This window comes from Acinonyx jubatus, chromosome D1 (genome assembly GCF_027475565.1).
Source record: "Acinonyx jubatus isolate Ajub_Pintada_27869175 chromosome D1, VMU_Ajub_asm_v1.0, whole genome shotgun sequence".
Taxonomy (NCBI): domain Eukaryota; kingdom Metazoa; phylum Chordata; class Mammalia; order Carnivora; family Felidae; genus Acinonyx; species Acinonyx jubatus.
Window position 1 is genome coordinate 19,724,810 of NC_069390.1, and position 17,813 is coordinate 19,742,622.

Here is a 17,813-nt window from a genome sequence, read left to right on the forward strand (position 1 = left end):
GTCAGTTCTTGAAGGTACATTGATTTTTCGTGTGTGTGTGTGTGTGTGTGTGTGTGTGTGTGTGTGTGTGGTGGGGGGAGGAATGGAGACTGTGACAACACTACCCTATACTGTCATGGAGGCAGTGTGAAAAAACTTACTCTGAGGGCAAACCTCATTTTATTTATTAGTAATATAGACATGATCATAATGCATCATGAAGTTGCTGAGGTTAATATGAGATATTTTATGCAATCTGTATAGTACTGTGCCTGGCACATTGATAAATGGATTGCAATTAGTATTGGAAGTCCAGTGTTGCATTCACACTACAGTGTACTTCCTTATAACAAGATGTGTTCTTTTATTAGTACAGACATTATATGGATTATCTGAAAAATGTGAGCGAAAACTAAGGATGGGGACTGGTGCTCTTTATCCTGAGATTTAATTGTAAGCAGACACACTCATGCTTCATGTGTAACAAACTGTGAAAGCTCAAAGCATGAACACAGCTCATTGTTGTAATCAAATACAACTTACAGCAAAGTTCCTACCTCCCAATCAGTGTTCATAGTTGTTATTGTGTTGCATGGTCTTAATGCATAAATGGTGAACAGTATATATACATACATCTACTGTCATTAGCCTTACCAGCAGACCATGTTTTAACGTTTCCAGTTGTTCTTCCCATCTCATTTTCTACTTCTCGTGTTACCAACCCTCATCCACATGAGGGAAAAGGCATGCGGGGAGAAGGGGAGCCTGACCCAGGTCATATGGTAAAAGGTGCAGAGGGCATTCTAGAAGGGAGTTAATGAATGGTAATGCTTGAGTGAAAGCACAGGGGCCCAGCAGTGAGAGAGGCTGATGAGTCTATTTTCTCTCTTCTCAGTGAAGAAGACGCATAGGAACTTCACTGGGCTCACCTCGATCACGTCCTGCTTAGGAGAGCAGGAGAGTGGGAGCTTGTGATTGGGAGGTAGTGGCTGGAAAGGAGAAGCAGAAACTGTGTCTTCTGGGGCACGAAACCCCAAACAATGGAGGCACGTTCACCGTTAGTCTGAGCCTGCCAGCCTTTATCTGTTTGGCCTGACATTCCTCTGACTCAGGTATTTGCAACCATGGTCTGTAGGCTAAGTCTATCCCACTGCCTATTTCTGTAAACAAAGTTTTATGGGAACACAGCCAACATACCCGCTCATTTTCCTGTCGCCTGTAGCTGCTTTCACACACAGCAGAGCTTAGTTGTCATGACAGAGACCTTATAGCGGGCAAAGTCTAAAATATTTACTGTCTGGACCTTTACAGAAAATGTTTTTCAGCAACTGCTTCTAACTCAGATAAGTATTTCTTTTTCACAGATAAGTATTAGGAGGCAGTGCAGTAGAGTGGTGAAGAGTGTATGCTCTGAAGTCAGAGCAAAGCCTGCAACTTTCTGGCTGTATGGCTTTGGGTCGTCATTGCCTCCTCTGTAAAGCAGTAAAAAATATGCTGTGTCATAATGTTCTTATGAAGAATCAGTATGATGGTGCCTGGAATTTAGTAAGCACCGGAGGCACACTAGCCCTTTGTGAAAGTCAAAAGGTTGGCATATAACTGAACATGAAAAGTGGAACACTGTGGGTAAGATACAAAATGACTCTGGGTGTTTGCCTGTTGGGAAAGCATCTTGCAATTGGGTGTAAGGGACCGGTTGAAGGGAGGCCTGGGTTACTGGGAGTGAATTATGCCCAAATATTTCCCAGGGTCTGGCCTGGTCACTTTCAGTGCATGAAGATGTAAGTAGAGGTTCTTTGCCATCAACCATGGTGTCTGCTCATCCACGCAGGAGGCTGGAGGGCACAAGGGTTCCTTTCAGGCAACAGGTGTCTTCTGCCCTCGTGTACCAACCTGGGACAGGTCAGGTTATTTGCCCAGAAGTGCAACAGCTCAGGGAGCTAGAAGGGGTGTGAACTGCTACTCCATTTCAAATTAGTGGGTGTCTAGGGTCTTTCCCCTCAGGTGCTGGAAGCCTGATCTGGGAAGCATTCCACAAGACAGAGAATGAGAAATTAAAACTCCAAATTAGAAAATCTCCCTACCGTTGAGTGACAGTGATCATTTCCTGCTTGTCTTGCTCTGAGAGCCATGCTACCTGTACAGCTGCCATTGAGCAGATAAGACCAGCCAGGTTAGCTCAAATGGAAGGATTTAACTAACTACTTCCTTCCCATCACACTTTTATCCCATCGATGTAATAGGCTGCTGCTACTATTATATGAAGTATTATTTTTAACACATGGTTGTTTTCCCTTTATGACTTGCTAACGTACCTGCGATTTACAATAGGCTTTAATTTTTTTTTCTTAACGTTTGATTATTTTTGAGAGAAAGGGAGATGAAGCGTGAGTTGGGGAGGGGCAGAGAGAGAGAGGGAGGCCCTGAATCAAAATCAGGCTCCAGGCTCTGAGCTGTCAGGACAGAACCCAACGTGGGACTCCAATTCAGGAACCATGAGATCACGACCTCACCTGAAGTCTGACACTAAACCGACTGAGCCACCCAGGAGCGCTTACAATAAGCTTGTAAAAGCAAGCCACTGATTGTAGCTGATGATGCTGCTGAGCAAAATGTTGTAAGCATGGCCTGTTCTAAACATTGGGTTAGGCACTGTATCCTCATTTGGAGACAGTCTGGAGCCTGCCATACATTAAGTGCTCAATAGTTACTTATTGAATGATGGTAAAGCAACAAAGGTACTAGATGTAATTCCTACCTTTATGGGTTTCCAGTGGGAAAGGTAGACATTAATCAATCCTATTATGTGTGTGATAATCAACTCTGTGAGGTACATGTTCACAGATGAGGTCAAAGATCAGTTGGGTTAAGTGACCTACTTAATGTCATACACCAATCAGTGGAAAGCTAAGATTTGATCCCTGGTCTAACCCTGCCTCCTTCATCTTTAAACCCTATTGCACCTCATAGATAAGTTATTCCTTGGAGAGAACGTGTTTCTGGTGAGCCAAAAAATTTGAAGGTTATGATGAGCACACTTCCAGATAGGAATAAACTCTGTTTTGGCCACTGGCTTGCAAAGGGTGCTGTTTAATTGATTTGGCATCAGAATAAAAGAGATTGAGTGTGTAGGGCTCAGGGGTCCTCACTTTAATATTAAAGCAGGGTTTCCTGGAGAGGACCTGTTCCACCTACATCAGAGTTACCTGGAATACTTGCTAAAAATGTGGCTTTCTAGGTTGATTCCAGCTCTGCTGAATCTGAATTTTTACACAAGTTATTTTTATGCACATTAAAGTTTGAGAATTGCTATTTAAAAAGAGGTGCTACTCAGGGTTCAGTGAAGACAACAGAAGCCACCTTAGATATTTTGAATAGGAAACCATTTAATAAAGGAGATTAAAGGGTTTGACCACTATTGAAAAGACTAGGGAGACATCCCAAAAGTGCAAACAAGTGCAGGTCAGTAGCTGTTGGTTATCTCACTTGGCTGTCGCTTCTAAGTGGGTGACCTTCAGGAAGGTTGCTGGAATCCTCTAGCATACCCTTGTCTGCCACGTCTGCCCCTGCACCACTGCCTACCTCTACTCTCTCGGTCCTGGCTCCCCCTTCGCTTCTCCCTCTGGATCTCACATGAGGGTGTCTGACTGGCTGCATCTTACTGGAACTGTGGCAGTAAGAAATTCTTAGCAGTGTAGTTTCCAAGCTTTCCACCATTTTGGTACAGGTGAAGGGATGGTTTGGAGAATCACCAAGTGATATCTGCTGTACGGGGATGTTTAAACTCCTCTTAAGTAAAACTGAAGAATTAGTTGAGAACTGAGTCTGTGAAAAAAAATCCACAGGTGGTCTGTTAAGAGATACTAGTGATTTACCAAAAAACCAAAACCCAAAATACCTAAAATAATAATACCAAGTGAAAGAGGAGACTGGTTGTGGTATGTTATCTCTCCTCCACTTGGGACAGAGGTGTGTACCTCATTTGCTTCTGGTCCAGACCCATTTCTTTCCCCCCTTTTTTGGGCATCCTGAGTGTGTCTCCATCTTGTCCTCCTAAGTTTTCCTTGCCTAATCTATGCTGGTTGTATTCCCCTTCCTTCCAGTTGATTCAGTTGGTGGGGGAGGGCGGGGGGGGGGGGATGGGGGATGAAAGCCCGGGACAAGGGTGTTCTCTCTCCTGGGAATTTGAAAGCAAAACCCAGAGATTGACGCAGCCAGGCAGAATTGGTCCTGTACTTCAACGTTATTTTGAGTTGTGGCTTAAAGATCTGGCAATCCAAAACCTTCTAAGCAGGAGTCAAAAGGAAGCAACACTTCATTAAATGAAAGTCACCTGTAAGTCTGCCTCTCAGAAAGACAAAATCTGCCACTTATACTATGGCACAATGCCTTTTCATTATTTAGATTTTTTGTTTTCTGCTTATTGAAGAACTCTTTTAGATTAAAAAAACTTTTTTTAATGTTTGTTCACTTTTGAGAGAGGACAGAGCATGAGCAGGGGAGGGGAAGAGAGATAGGGAGACAGAATCCAAAGCGGGCTCCAGGCTCTGGGCTGTCAGCACAGAGCCTGACGCGGGGCTTGAACTCACAAACCATGAGATCATGACCTGAGTTGAAGTTGGATGCTTAAACAAATGAACCACCCAGGTGCCCCACCTTTAGATTTTTTAATCATCGTGTTTTTTTTCTCATATATTATGCTTTTGAATTTTCTTATTTGTAGTGAACAGGAAAATATAAGTAAAATTGTTAAGGTATTCTTAAAACTTTATGTTCAAAGTCCACCTCTTTGGAGTCACTCTTTCTGTACTGTTCCATCCACTTTGCCCCACTATGGTCTCCAAAATTTCCCTGTAAAGTAGTGATAGCATTCTCAACTCGGGGGCTGTGCTTTTCCACCCGGGTAAGCTCATGGCCTCAGCTGCATCATATGGCACTGAAAGGTAAACAGTTTATGAGATATATAGGGGAAAATGTGAATCCTGGGGAACCCATGATTTTAGAGAGGAGTATGAGTTTCCGTGGGGTCAGAGGGCCAAAGCTCCAGGGATTGGCAGGTAGGAAAACACAGAAGTCTGCAGGAAGAGAGACTGAGGACTTCCTACATCTGGTACTGACTGTCTCTACTCCCCCAGTTGTGGCATAGACGATACAACTGCGGGCTTAATAGAAGTTGCTCTTAAGCTGCCTTTTTTTTTTTTTAAAGTGGGCTTTTTTTTTTTTCCCCTCTTCTAATTAAACAATCCATGACTAAGGTATCCTGGAGAAGTTGGCGCCTAGTGGGGAATATGAACATGTAAACAGAAACAGTTACAGGAGGGCATGGTTTGTGCAGTGAAGAAGATTATGTACAAAATCCTGTGGGAGACCACAGGGTGAGCAGATTCATATTTGAGAGGATTCGTATTTACCTTCCCGTCATTTCTGAGCCAGGGACCAGGCTCATTCAAATGTTTTACAAATGACGCTCATTAAGATACAGTGTTGCAGAAGTGAACTGACGATGTTCCACTATGGAATTATAAACAGGTTATCAACTAAGGCGTATACAGGTTGGTCACTGCTGTTTTGGGATCTGAGCTCAGGTTCCTGTTTAGTGATTATATTGTTGCTTATTAAGGTCCTACATTTTTCTGGCCACACACAATCTGTCTTTACTGTTTTCCTCTCTTGATTGAGCTTACCCTCCCCCTGTGGAGATCTTTCTTCACGGTTACACAAAGCTGTGCACATTCCTTCCTCCTGTCTTTATTCCTCCTTGCCACCTATTCTTTCTCTGTGCAGTTAAAAATTACCCTTTAAAGCTGAATTCATTCCCGACTCTTTCAGGAAGCCTTCCCTGATTATACCAGTCCAACCCACAGCTCCTTCTCTTACAATCCTTGTGTCAAAACCATCCTTAATAATTTTAATGTGGTTGGTGGTATTTCTCCCAACTAGGTTGTGCATTCTTGAAGGATGGACATCGTATCTTAATACTTTTGTTCAGTAAATGTATACTGAGCTGTGTGTTCAGTTCTAGACACTGAGCTCAGTGATGTGGTGAAATAGAGTCTAATAAATGAGAGGAGATACTTTCTAAAAATACATACATGGAAACATGGTAGAAAATGGAGAATATATTAAGACGAGTAGGGATCAAGTTCCAGTGGGGATGTAAAAGGGGAAGAGCTGACTTCCATTTGGGGGTATAAGAAGCAGCGTCCCTGATACAGTAGCAATTGTGTTGGAGCTTGAAAGATGGTTAGGATGTGGGCACACAGAAGATGGGGCGGAGGTAGGAACCCCCACTGCCCCACACAGTAGTACCTATCTAAAGTTCAGGTTGATCAACTTGTTTTGCAAGGATTTCGATAGTAAGCATTTTAGGCTTTCCAGACATACAGTCTCTGTTTCAACTACTCAACTTTTGCCATTGTAATGCAGAAGCAAACATAGACCCTGGGGACATGAGTAGGCATGGCTGTATTATAGTAAAGTTTTATTTAGTCAGGGGTGCCTCAGTCGGTTAAATGTCCAAATCTTGATTTCGGCCCAGGTCATGATCTCGTGGTTCTGTGAGATCGAGCCCCTTGTTTGGGCTCTGTGCTGGCAATGTGGAGACCGCTTGAGATTCTTTCTCTCCCTCTCTTCTCTGCCCTTCTCCTGCTCATGTGCATACTGTGTGTGTCCCTCTCTCAAAATAAATAAATAAACATTTGAAAACAAAACAAAACAAAAAATAGAGGAATAGGCATGGTCCAGATTTTGCCTGTAGTCTGTAGCTTTCCAACTTCTGTTTTAGGGTGTAACATGATTGAATAAATAATGGGATGTATAATCACAGCTTCACGAATACTGAAAATTAATAAAAAATGCAAAGAATTTACTGAAATATTGACTTAGTTGTGTTTGATTACTGAAACTATGAATAAGGTTTTTTTCTTCTACTTTTTAATTTTTTCCCAGGCATTTTATAAGGATCATGAATTCATTGTAGAGTGAGAAAAAACAAACTTTATTTACAGACTTACAGTATAGGTGGCAGGCAGTATACATAGCCCAGAGCTTGGCTCAGAGAGGTTCAGGGCACATCTGAGCTTGGCTGATTGGCACCATTTCCACAAGTATTGGCCCTGGTGCTAAGGAAACCGCTGTCCTTGGAATGCCAGCTAAGATGCGAGGGACAAGCTTGCATCAAAAATGGGCTGTTTCGTCTGTTGCCCTCTGTCATCAGCTCCGCAGAGCCATTATGTTGTTTGAGAAACGTTATAGCAGAAGGCTGCCTAGATGGAAACTAAATTGATTTTCTGATCCACCCTTAACCTTTTTTGTGTGTGGTCTCTAAAGGAAGCCTAGGGTTTTTCAAGCATTCTCTGTGACGTGCTGTCAAGTCAGATAGGAGATGGAATAATTGTAGACTTAGCCTTCACCCCAGATCACAGCAATGTCAGTGAAATACGGTCAGACAACAACAGTTGTCTGATTATCAGTGAACTTAGGAAACAGACATTAGGCTTTACATTCTAAGGCAGAAGTAGTGCCCGCAATAAGGGCTATGACTTCTTAAATACCTTCTGTGTACTCCGGTAAGTATTTCCTTGACTTCCAAAACAATGCTTCAAGATAGGTGTGGCTCTCCCCATTTCACAGGTAGGAAAAGTGAGGTTGAAAGACTTAAAGCCATGGTTCAAGGTTGTAAAGTGAGTCTGTGGTAAAGTCAGGATTTGAACCCACACCTGCCTGATTTCAGAGTCTGGTCTTTCTACGTTGCTACTCCACCTTCTGCTAGCTCAGCTCCTTCTCCCGCTGCAAGAGACATGTACCCACAGTCAAATCTCAAAGTGGCCTCAAAATGCTAGAGCAGTCTTCCCTATAGTCTCCCTGCATAGGGAAGTGGGTATATGGCAAGCTAAATAACTAGAGACAGTGAAATTTAAGAGTGATGACAGATCACATAGGTTGAGGGGAAGGATCCAAAGACATCTGATGGAGCTTAATTACATTTAGACTGTGGACAAGAGAAGGAAATTCTTAGAATACCCCTCATCCTCTTTGTCAGACCAGTGGTCCTGCCAGTTTTCAGACACACTAGGGTCATGGCCCTGTACAGAATGAGAATGGTTAAAGAGAATTTTATGAGGAGTTGAAAAAAAAGCTTGGGGTGGGCTTTATAATAAGGTTGTTTCAGTTTACATCCAAACTTTTCCAGTTACTGTGTGTATCTGCATACTAGGTGGAGTTTTCCAGAGAAACAGGACCAATAGGCTGTATAGGTATATACCTACGTACAAGAGACTGTGACACAGAGAGAGAGATTTTAAGGAATTGGCTTACGTGAATGTGGGGTCTGGCAAATCTGAATTCTGCAGAGCAGGCTGAGGGGCTGGAGACCTTGGGAAGAGACGGGATTGCAGCTCAGGCCTAAAGGCGTCAAGAGGCAGAATTCTTTCTTCCTCAGGGCATCTCAGTGTTTTTTCTCTTAAGGCCTTCAACTGATTAGAAGAGCCCCCCCCCCCCATATTAGGGTGGGTAATTTACTCAGAGTCTATTGACTCTGATTGAAATGTTAACATCATCTGAAAAAGTTTCGCAGCAATCCTAGATTGATGATGTTTGACCAACATTTGGGCACTGCAGCCAAGCCAAGTTGACACATAATATTAATCATCACACATCCACAAATAATTTGATCCCCCACCTCTTGTTTCCTCACCTGTTGAATGGGAATAATAGTAGTATCTGCAACATAAGGTTGTTGTGAGGCTTGAATGGACTAACTCATATACATTGTGGAGTGATGGGACATGATGAGCACTCAGTAGATTTCATTTAATATTATTGCAGTGAGATTACAAATTTCTCTTACATTTATGTCTAGCTAATATCTCCTAAGAAACACGGAGAATATTGTGAATTGCCATATATTTCCTTAAAAATGCACTCCTCCTATTGTGGGAGGACATTGGAAATTACCATTTATTAAATCAAAAATAAACAGAGCCCAGAGAGGTTAAGGGTGGAGTGATTGACTCTGGGTCAAACCACAGGTCAAGCAGAAATAGCTCAGGGTTTTCAGCCTTTGTAAGGTACTTCCCATTAGACTGTCATCATTTATCATGTTCCATTTACTTACAGATGGAGCTGTTTCCTCAGGGTATTTTCCAAGAAATTCACATGGAAATCTCAGAAGTGAAATGCGGCTCCTTTGACTAAGATCTGAAATGTCAAAGCAATTGGCATGTTCAAAAGGTCAAACATTCTCAAAGTTGAGAGTAATTTTGGTCTCCACTTTAATTTGGAGGCTATGTTGGTAGGAACTTAGTTAACAGACTTGTCATGGTGTGGAAGAATGCTATGGTGGTTTAGAGTGTGGGCTCTGGAGCCAGCGTGCTTGGTTCAAATCCTGGCTGAGTGACCTTTTAGTTCTGCCATCTTGGGTAAGTTACCTCAAGTGCCTCAGTTTCCTCAACTATAAAAATGGAGATATTATTCTAGTACTTACATCATAGATACTGTGGTCGTGCTAAAGCAGTGTCTGCGGGTACAGTCAGCGTTCACTAGAGTTTGTTTATCAGTGTCCTCATTGCTGCTATGACCATATGCCACTCTTCAGATAGCATAGTTCATATATAATGTCTTTCAAGCCCGGTTTTTACCCTCCCAGAGTTTAGAGTTTAAAACAGCATAGGAATTAGCAAGACCTTCTTGTTAGGAAGCAGAAAAGTCCAACTTAATCCAATTCAAAACTGCTTAAGGGGGAAAGGGGAATTCATAGGCTTGCCTGTAATCAGAACCCAAAATCCCTTCAGGACTCTCTCATATCTTCCTTAATCTCCATTTGTTTCTGTGCACCAGCTTTATTTTCTTAGCCTGGCTGGTCCCTGGAGTGGGGGGTGTGCTCTCTAGAAGCTTTGGTTTCACGTACTTTACTTTCATAACCAAAGTGGAAAAGGCACTTTCATGCTTAGCTTCATTTTGAAAAATCCCAGGGAAGCACTTTGATTGGTAAGTCTCATGCCTACCCACTGGACCAGAGGGATGATTGGTCTAACCTGGGTCATGTGCAAATGCCCATAGAATGGGACAGGTACTATTTCCACTAAAGAATTACAGAAATTATTGAATGGAAAAGAGCCTTAGAAGTCATGTTTCCTCAGTGTTGTCCAAAACTCAAATTTTGTAGAATTGTTCAGTTTGGTCAGATGTCTGGATTGTAGAGTGATATAATTGTTACCTTACTTTATGTTGGATCCTGATCACATGTCCATTATACTCTTTAATGATCTATAGTGATTTTCTAGTAGGAGATAGTTGAAGGGTCTGCACAGGACTTGGAGGCAGGGCTATATATATGTATAATTTGAAAAGACCTCTTTGTAGGGCTTAAGTGTCCTGCTCTTGATCTTGGCTGAGGTCATGGTCTCACAGTTCAGAGATCTCACTGACCGTGCAGAGCCTGCCTGGGATTCTGTCTCTCTCTTTCTCTCTCTCTGCCCCTTGCCTGGTCATGCTCTCTCTCTCAAGATAGATAAATAAACTACAAAAAAAAAAAAAAAACCAAAAAAAAACCAAAAAAAAACTTCTTTGGATTTCTGATTCATACCTTGGCTGGAGTTGTGGAGACAGTTGGGGTATAGATGGAATGCATCCTCCTTCACCATTCCCAGGTTGCTAAAGCAGTCTGAATTAGACTTCCCTAATACAGTGTCATTAATGCAGATGGCCCGGAAAAGGACACAGGAGGCTCAGTGCAAAGTGTAAACTATGGACTGTATTCCAGGATAAGCCATTTTGCAGCTTAAGTATATAATTTACAAAAGTAATATCAAGTATAGTATTTCCAAGTAGACTTTCTGGAGAATCAGCACTAACAAAGCTATAAACCTTTACAAATATTATAAAAGTTGTTTGTAAACAATGCTATTAAATGATCAAAACACTTATTTTCTTGAGAAGGTTAAACATTCCCTCCGAGATCTTGTTTAAACTTGAAATTTGCCGAGAAAAAGAAATTTGAAGAAACGAATGTGAGTGAAGCCATAGATAGACCAAGCTGGAAAGAACTGGAGACTTCAGCATTTTTAATTTTTTTTTTTAGTGTTTGTTTGTTTGTTTATTTATTTATTTAAAAAAATTTTTTTAACGTTTATTTATTTTTGAGACAGAGAGAGACAGAGCATGAACGGGGGAGGGTCAGAGAGAGGGAGACACAGAATCTGAAACAGGCTCCAGGCTCTGAGCCGTCAGCACAGAGCCCGACATGGGGCTCGAACTCACAGACCGCGAGATCATGACCTGAGCCCAAGTCAGCCGCTTAACCAACTGAGCCACCCAGGCGCCACTAGTGTTTATTTATTTTTGAGAGAGAGAGAGAGAGAGAGAGAGAACATGCAAGCAGGGGAGGGGCAGAGAGAGAGGGAGAGAGACACAGAATCTAAAACAGACTCCAGGCTCTGAACTGTCAGCACAGGGCCTGACACGGGGCTCGAACCCACGAACTGTGAGATGAAGACCTGAGCCGAAGTTGCACGCTTAACTGACTGAGCCACCCAGGCACCCCGGGACTTTAGCATTTTTAGAAGTGAGTGGGGAAAGGGGGCTAGGAACTTCATGATTCAGTGTCCAGGTTTCACTGAACCCACATTTTTCATAAGGTATTCTAACCTCACTTGTGCCAAGTGACCCCAAGTCCAGAGACTTCAGAAAAAAATTTTTTAATGTTTATTCATTTTGAGAGAGAGTGAGACAGAGCACACTCAAAGGAGGTACAGAGAGAGATGGAGACACAGAATCCCAAGCAAGCTCCAGGCTCTGAGCTGTCAGCACAGAGCATGAAGTGGAACTCGAACCCACGAAACTGTGAGTTCATGACCTGAGCCAAAATGGGACACTTAACCAACTGAGCCGCCCGTGCACCCTTCCAGAGGCTTTTCGAATCTACCTCTTCAGAGAGTAAATCCCTAGTTTTCTACAGGAATAACAGCAGGGTTTGAGAGTTATCCTGTATTTAAATTCTTTGTTGTAAGGATTTTCAAACAAACGTTGCTTTCTCAACTGTAGGCACCTCCTCTTTCAGAGTTAGGTGGTGTTTCTTATTCTTGAACATTTCTGGGGTTTTGTACCACGTGTCATTTACTTCCAGGGCTTTCCAGAGCCAGCTTAGATTTTAGATTCATTTGGGTTACAAGAAAGCCTACCACGTGTTCATTTACTTTTCATCTTCCACAATTTTGTGTCTTCTCCTATTATCTCTGGCTCATTGGGTATTTGATTTAAAAATCATTTTATTGTCATTTTAGTGATAATAACTAGAAATTGTATGCAGCTTCTTTCATTTAATAATACATTTTGAAAATGTTTTCATGTATTTTCATATTTTTAGATAGTATAATTTTTAATAGCTATACAGAATGTTATAATTAGGATAAATTATAATTCATCTAGATAGTATATGTTTACATATATTTATGTTCTCATTTTTTGATTATGCAACAATGTGATGAAAATAATGGATGTCTGATTATGTCCTTGGGATAAAATATGACACTTAAAAACATTTGGTATGTGTGTGGGAAAGAGTATATTTGTGCTCTTAGATCACCCAGGAACAGTCATTCTCATCTGCCAAATGAGGAATTTGGAGGAGAATTTGAGAACCATGACTCTATCAGACCATCATGAAATCAGTTTAGACTTATATATACTTATATTTTAAAAATAAACCCGTTTTTTAGGGATGAGAGAATTCACACATTTTCAGAAAACAAATCATGCTATTTAAGTTTAGAGATGTAACTCCCAAGTTTTTTTTTTAGTCTTTTTGAGGTGAATTGATATATAAAAAATGCACATTTAATGTATATAATTTAATGATTTTAAACATATGCATGTCACCACATTAAAGGAAGGAACATATCTATCCTCTCCAGAAGTTTCCTTGTGGTCTCACCCTTTTAAGGTAAGAAAGCTTTATGCAAGATCTATCTTCTTGAAAAATTTTTGGGTGCACAATAACATGTTGTTAACTGTAGGTATTACGTTGCCTGAAATCTTTTTATGCTGAATTCTGATGCACTTTAGAAAATTAAAAAGCCTTAAAGAGACTTGTGATGGTCATGTTAATGAAGTAAGCAGGATGCATTGATCCTCAGTGTTAGTCTTATTCAGCTGCCCCCTCTGTCTTATTCAGACTTTGTTGGCATGAACTCAAAGATCTATTCATTCATTCATTCATTCATTCAACCATTAATCAGCATTTCTTACCAAGTGTTTTCTGTGTGATAGGCTCTGTTCAAGAAGCAAGATCTGTGAATTTGAATTAAGTGAGCCTGGTCCATATTTGCGTGGAGTATCCTGTTTAATTGGAGAGAAGTTGGGAAGTGGAAGGAATTCTAGCAGATACATAAGAATTCATCACATATGAGTAAGATTCCAACAAGAATTACCTCATCATGTCACAGCATTCATTTGTTGAATGCTGCTGTGAGCAAAAGACTGCTAAGTGCTACTAAATTTAGTGGAACTCTTAAAGCTATGAACCAGGTACTATTACCGTCTTCGTTTTTAGAAGGAAAAGCAGACTTTGAGAGTTTAAGAACATTTTCTGAAGCCCTGTAATAGGTGGCATAGTCAGGTTCATCCTGACTGACTCTAAAACTGTGCTTGAACCTCTCCTTCCTCCACCAAACCCCAGGGTGTAAGAAATTAGAAAGGGTCCACATGTATGAAATCCACTGGAATAGTTGTGCCTCAAACAAATTTATTATGCAGGTGCCTGAAATTTATTATCCAGGTGCCTCTTGATTGTGGGAAGATTTCATAGTATAGACGCAACCTTCCAAATGAGACACACAAAAAAAAAAAAAAAAAAGGAAGAAGGCTAGCTTGTATTGAATGTATACTCTGACAAAGGCATGTTGCTAGTCCTTGAAACAACGTTTAAAGATTAGGCCCCTCTTACAGATGATGAAACAGGCTCAGAGGCAAAAAAGGAAAAACTTTTTTTTTCCTCTCTCTCTTTTTTCCCCTAAGTCCCACAGAGTGGCAGAGATAGGATTTAGCCCCAAGTGTATTTGGCCCCAAACTCATCCTGCCTGCAAAAAAAATTAGGATTGGTGACTCAGGAAACACCTAAACATTCAAGGACCTTAGGAATAATAGAGGGGCGCCTTGGTGGCTCAGTTGGTTAAGCGTCCAACTTCAGCTCAGGTCATGATCTTGGGGTTCATGAATTTGAGCCCTGCGTCGGGCTCTGCACTGACAGGTTGGAGCCTGGAGCCTGCTTTGAATTCTGTGTCTCCTTCTCTCTCTGCCCCTCCCCCACTTGTGCTCTGTCTCTCTCTGTCTCTCAAAAATAAAGAAACATTAAAAAAAAATTAAAAAAGGGGCACCTGGGTGGCTCAGTTGCTTAAGAGTCTGACCTCAGTTCAGGTCATGTTCTCACAGTTCATGGGTTTCAGCCCTGCCTCGGGCTCTGTGCTTACAGCATGGACCCTGGAGCCTGCTATGGATTCTGTGTCTCCCCTCTCTCTCTGCCCTCCCCCTGCTGATTCTCTCTCTCTTTCTCTCTCTCTGTCTCTCTCAAAAATAAACATTAATAAATTTAAAAAGTTAAAAAAATAATAGAAAAATCTGAAAGATTAGGTTTACTACCTGACAGAGTTGCTGTTCTTTGTTTTGTCAGGTAGGGACAAATGGATGTGTTTCAAACCTTTATTATGACTCCAGAAGCTTTTAAAATCCAGTCCCACGTGTCATATTCATCAAGAACCTAAGAAAAGTGGTTAGCTCATTTTACTGTTGAGTACACAGCTGGCTCAAATTGAAAGTATTTGTCAACGGGTCGTTGTGACTTGAAGGGAAGAGAAGACACACTCTGAGAGAAGTTGTCTTGTGGTGTCTAGACATTTAATCAAAGTTTTGGACAGTGGGATGAGTATTCTTAATAAATATCCCACTGACAGCAAGTTGGATGTGTTGGCTAAGGACTTGGAAACAGGATTGAAATGGAAAGTGACCTTAACAATTGGGAAAAGTGGGGAGATAGAAAAAGGGTGAAATTCAATAGCTAGGAGGATTGATGGTGAAGAGCAACGTCAATATTCTCCACTGTTTCATTCAGTTTATCAAATGGATGTCAAGGCTGTTGACCCATGGTGGTCTACCGATGATGCTAATTATTATTAAAAGTCACGTCCTGAGTTCAGAAGGTAACAGTAGACATCAGTGGAGGAATAATTGATTTTCATGCCTGTGTGAAAGACTAGGTGATTTAGACATAGGAATAGGTTTGCCTTGAATGGCAACATGTGACTGAGCCATGTTTAACCACGTCCTTCCAGCTGTGATACTTAAGTTGCATTCTCTACTTTTTCTTCCTCTAGAGGGCCCTCTTTCCAAAAACCGAGTAATGGGAGAATCCATTTTAAGACAGAACTTCGTGGGAAACATAAGGTTGGGGTCCAGGGTAAGTAAAAAGCTTATGAGTAAGCTCCTTTTAAAACCTTGGGTGGCACATAATCTTAGTGTGTGATAATCAGGCAAAAAGAAAATGGTAGTTCTTGGGGGGCAAACATGACCAAGGATGGATACCAGGGTATTTCTGAAAGTCTAAGTAATACTCTCCACCCGTGAGTCTCTTTCCGTTTCTGTTTCTCTCCGTTGAGATGTAGAGCACATTCTGTTTTGTAACTGGTCTGAAGGAAAGAAGGTTCGCTTTGGGGAGGAGGTCAGGTTGGTAGCAGAAGAGTACGGAGTGACATTTCACCGTCTGCTTTGGGTCAGGACAACTGGGTTCCCTTTGATATTCTCTAGTTAGGACAACTAGGACCAGAATGTGATCAGATTTTTGAAAGACCCTAAGCATCGGCAGGGCTTTATCAAGGCCTGCTGACTAACCTGGCATAGAGTTGAGAAGGAAGCCCCTCTTCTTCACTTCTGCATGAAGCCCAGAAAGTCTGGCATTCCGAAGATGAGAAGCAGTGTTGTTCAGAAAGTGTTCAGTGTGATTACACCAAATTCAACCCAAACTGATTAAAGCAGAAAGGACATCTGTTAACTCTCTTAATAGAAACATTCTGGGCTGGCTTTTCTAGGTTGAGGCATAACCAGATCCAGAGGCTCAAATTAGGTCATGACCACTTGGTATGCCTCTCTCTGTCCAACTTGGCTTTCCTCTACATTGGCTTCCTACTCAGATGTCTTAGTTTGAACTCCTTTGTGATGGCTGCCAGAAATTCTAGGCTTTCATTTTAACTCCTTATTTTCATCAGCAGTTGTTTTAAAGCTTTGGGCCTGGCTTACTGTTCTGAATGGGGTCACATGCTAGTGTTGGAGTCAAGGCCACCCCAGCTGCCCAGAGTGGCAGTGATAGATGCATGGTTCTCTAAGAGGACTGTGAGTTACCATAACTAGAGGCAGAAAACTACAACACCAACAAACGAATGTTCACCACTGAAGCTAGCTCTGGACGTATATAGGGACACCACTCTTTCACATACAGGGTAGATATGAGACTTCACATGGCAGATATGGGTTCCAGGGACTAAGGCTTCTGTAAATGGCTTCTCACGCAGGAACATGGACTAAAAGGAGACAGAGCAGAAAGGGATACTGTGGTGAATGTGCCTCACAGACTAGGGTATTGTTGTGTGTCTCTTTAAGGTTTCCAGAGAAGAAGGGGATACTTTGAGGGGAAATTAATTTTTGGCAATTAGGTCAAAGGGGGCTGGCACTTTAAGAAATTGATTACTAAATGAAAATGTGGCCCAAGTTTACAGTTAAAGATTGATGAGGTGCGTAGAATTTGTTTTATAACAGTCCCTTTTGTGGGATTTAGTGTGGAATAAATTGGTCGTATATGGATTAGGTGAGTAGAAATAAGAGATTCAGAAAGCCATTTCCTCTCAAGAATTGTTGGTGAGACAATTGGACGGCTATAGGAAATGATGCTAATTTTTGACACTCAGACCCGGGATGATATGCAATTTCCTCACACTCAGTCTTAAATTATTGCAATAAGAATAGCTCAAAATTTATTGCTTTGTGCTAGGCGCTGTTCTAAGCACTTTCTGTGAATTATCTCAATCTGATTCTCCGGGTAACTCCAGGAATACCAATATTATTACCATTTTATGATGGAGAAACTGGCATAATGGCGGGAGAAGTCCTGTATGGGACCAAGACCCACATGTGAGGTCAGTGACAGACCCAAGATAGAAACTCTGAACAGTCTGACTCTAGCCCCATGCTCGCTCTCTCTCTTTCTCTCTCTTTAAAGTTTATTTTTTTATTTTGAGAGAAAGAGGAAAAGAGTTCAAGGGCTCACACACACAATTAGGGGAGGAGCAGAGAGAGAGAGGGAGAGAGAGAATCACAAGCAGGGATTCTGATAGCCTAGAGCCTGACACGGGGCTTGATCTCACAAACTGTGAGATCATGACCTGTGCCAAAATCGAGTCAGATGCTTAACTGACAGAGTCACCCAGGTGCTCCTAGCCCCCATGCTCTTAACTAGCCGTGCATTATGCTTGGGAGAACAAATGCTGTTTGCAGACATAATTCTGCTTATGCTTGAATGGGACATGGTTTCTCCCTCCCTCCATTCCTTCCTTCCTTCCTTCCTTCCTTCCTTCCTTCCTTCCTTCCTTCCTTCCTTCCTTCCTTCCTTCCTTCTCACTTATCATTCATTGACTTAAAAACTCTGGACAAGTTCCAAAACTGCAGGAATAATCCATCCCCCCAACCCCCCATTTTTGAAATAGATTTACTTGCTTGGACACCTACATATTTCAGACTTCTGGACGGGAAGTATGAAGGCTCATTCCTATATAAAATTAGAGTGACGTATTAAT

General features: G+C 41.7%; 1 long non-coding RNA gene across 2 annotated transcripts in view; it reads left to right on the top strand.

The window, feature by feature from the left end:
• The window catches only part of LOC113603395 (uncharacterized), a 284,281-nt gene that overhangs the window by 56,253 nt on the left and 210,215 nt on the right, over positions 1-17,813 (top strand). The gene's annotated exons all lie outside the window — the stretch shown is intronic.